This window comes from Tupaia chinensis, unplaced genomic scaffold (assembly GCF_000334495.1).
Source record: "Tupaia chinensis unplaced genomic scaffold, TupChi_1.0 Scaffold000414_1, whole genome shotgun sequence".
NCBI lineage: Eukaryota > Metazoa > Chordata > Mammalia > Scandentia > Tupaiidae > Tupaia > Tupaia belangeri.
Window position 1 is genome coordinate 1,344,080 of NW_006159919.1, and position 3,414 is coordinate 1,347,493.

General features: G+C 40.1%; 1 pseudogene; it reads left to right on the forward strand.

The window, feature by feature from the left end:
• Positions 1-2,456: 2,456 nt before the first annotated feature.
• Positions 2,457-3,034, forward strand: LOC102490638 (histone deacetylase complex subunit SAP18 pseudogene; annotated as a pseudogene).
• Positions 3,035-3,414: the final 380 nt, after the last annotated feature.

Genomic DNA, 3,414 nt, shown 5'->3' on the forward strand with positions numbered 1-3,414 from the left:
AACTAGCATACCAATAAGAAGCTGCAATCAAAATATCACGACACATTGGGAAGATACAGATGATGTGAACTGCCTTTTTCTTCCTTTCTCCTTGAATTACATCATGCATACCGTTACCTCCTCAGGGCAAGGACTAGGTCTTTATTTTTTGGCACAAGTCTATTTAGCCATGCAATGTGTGTATACTTCTAGCTTGTAGAAATATTAGATAATTTTATTAAAAGAAAGAAACTCTTGACACTTGTGCCAACTATGAGTCTCTGGACCTCTAACAAAAGAAGAAAGCTTTAAAACTGAGTCCACTTTGGAAGGAGGATGTTTGCCCAGTGAAGCACAAAGTGTGTCCTAGGATATCTGGGAGAAAGGTCGTTGTAGCAAGGTTTCCATTTCATCAACTATACGCTGCCATGGCATTTCCTGGAGGGATTATGTAATGTACTTGGACAAGGACTCTCTGGTTGCCTACTCTTAGTGGAAAGTAAGCTTCAGAAGGAACAGTTAAGGCATAAAAAGACAATCCCTTAGGGCGGCTTTGCAGATACAGCCGAAAAGTCTCCTGACTCACAAAATACTGTAAGACCTACGCAACTCTAGCCAGAGTGGCGTCAGAATCACATCCAACAGCAGACGTCATGTGATGGGTTCTCAATTTCTCTTTCATTCTCATTCTTCCTCATGTTGTGGTTTCTTTTTGAATGAGATTGACTTCTTTTTAATTCCGACCTATGCTAATTTTTTTTTTGAGAGGTTTTCGCTATAGGGCGTGTGTGCTCACCAGACAGACAGAGAGAGACATAGAGACAGAAAGCAAGAAATCACCCCCCAGGGGGGATGGTCACACCGCAATCCCTTCTCCTCCATCCTCCTCTCGGGAACTTGGGCACGCACGCACACACGCCTGGCATGAGTTTTAAGCCACGGGGCCTGGGATGCGAACTGGGGTCGACTACGTGGGAGTCCAGCGACATAGCCATTACACTAACTGCTGGTTCCCTGACCTATGCTAATTTTCATGGCTGCCTTAAATGACTGAGACCTTCTGCGAGGCCATCTAAAATTGAGGATAACATCAAATTCCTTGTGCCAAATTTTCAGAGCAAAAAATAGGATGTTCTAAATGTCCTTTCTTATAACAACTGTTGAATTTTTGTTTCTGTTTTTGTTTTGTTTTTTAATTTTCCAGAGAGAGCCTGCATTCACTTGTAAGAGACAGAGATGGAGAAAGAAAGTGAGGAGTACCCTCCAAGAGGAATGATGATGCCATAATACCTTTTCCATTTCTCCCTCCTCTTAACATTTTGGGCACACATTAAAAATGTGTTTCTCAAATTGCCGGATCCAGAACTCAAACTCTATGGTTCACTAGGTGAGATCCAGCTACCTTGACCCCTAGACTATGGACTAGCCCATTTTTTTTTCTTTTTTCTTTTCTTTGTTTTGTTTTGTTTTAAGAAAGATTTTTGCTGTAGGATGCATGTGCTCACCAGAGAAACAGAGAGAGACAGAGAGACAGAAAGCGAGAAATCACCCCAAAGTGGGGAGGACCACACCACAGTCTCTTCTCCTTTTGGGATTTTGGGCATGTAAGCACACGAGTCCAGCATGATGTTTTAAGTCACCAGGTCCAGGACTGGAATTGCAGTTGACTATGTGAGAGTCCAGCGATGTAACCATTCCACTACCTGCTGGTCCCATTTTTTTAAAAGCTATTGTCTCAGGCAATAACTAAGCCACTGATTATAAACTGTTGTGTGCTAGTTTTACTGTCGTGTACCGGCTTAACAGAGAAGTTAAAAACAAAATCTTAAATTAATTAGAACATGTGAATGTCTCCTGGATATACAGAAACATACTTTTTAGGAGTAGGCTTTGTAAGCCAGGTGACATTAGTAGGTAATGGAAATGCTTAAACTTTATTCTAGGAGGGTCAAGACTTTTCATAAATGGCCCCAGGTGTGGCCCACCCCTCTAATGTTCCAAAGACCCACAGCTATAGAGGTTATCCCAGATTAACTCTGTACCTGGACCATAACAACTTTCCCCTCCAAAAGATTCTCATCACTGCCAAAGGCTATCTTTTCCCTATTGTTTTCAACTACTCACACCTTTCAGATAACCCTACAGCCATTTTCCACTGTCCTAGGCATTAATATTTAGGCAAGCCTTCAAGAAATCCAACCCTAACATTCTTCAAAGACTACAACCAAAACACCCTATATGTGGAAAATGGAATTAAGGCACAAGAGTTTTGTTTTCTTTTGTTGTTTTTGTCATTTGTTTGTTGTGAGTGCAATCGGTTTGGAAATCCTAGCATAATTCTTTCATGATATGCATTTTCCATGAATTTCTTTAAATTATGATTTCTCTTTTACATATATTTAATGTACATCTTTGTGGGACACAGTTTGATTTTAAAAGCATACATACAAGGTATAATAATCAAATCAAATGTGCTCATGCTCGCTGCAGGGGTCGGAGGTCAGGGCGAACATCTGGCGGGCCACAGGTGAAAGGTGGGGGTGGAGTCGCGCGTTACCCCGGAGGAAATTAAGAAGGAGCCGGAAACGCCGATAGATCGCGAGAAGACATGCTCTCTTTAACTGTGGGTTTTCACCCCCAATAACGGTGGTCACCGCGGAATGGACGAGTTTTTCCGCTGAAATGTACAGTCCAGCGAGCTGCAGGTCTACACTTAGATGGATGCAACCTTGAAAGAATTTACTAGTTTAGTAAAAGAAGTCTACCAAGAAGCGAGAAAGGGCACACACTTTAATTTTGCAATTGTTTTTCCAGACTTTAAAAGACCTGGCTATTGAGTTAAGGAGATTGGCAGCACCATGTCCAGCAGAAAGAGGACTGATGATTCCATGACCCTGCAGTCACAAAAGTTCCAAATAGGAGATTATTTGGACATAGTGATTACCCCTCCAAATCAGGCACCATCCTTCAGGGCGCATGAGACCGCATTAAATTCTATTTACTATTTCTTGAATTTCTTTTTCAGTCAGTTATGTAAAATAAATTTACACACTCTTCCCCCTCATTATTGCCATTAAGCCTTTAAATTCTAAACAAATTGTAATGCATCTATTTAGGAGTTAGGTTTGGATATGCTATGGTATGAATATGAATAGAAAGTCTGTATGTTTCAAGCCCTTCTCTAAAATACAAAGAAAACTGCTCTTAGCATCCTGTGTAAAACTATATTGTTAAATATATCTGTGCAATAAAAAAAAATGTAACTCTATTCATCTTTTACATTGAACATTACATTATGTAATGTCTGATAATTGTTTTACTATTTTTTTAATTATGTATTAAATTGTCCACATTTTTTACTCTGCTGTGGTACACTGTCTCATAGCCTCTCCTCATTAATATTCATTCTTGCATCTATTAATTTTTTTCTCATGA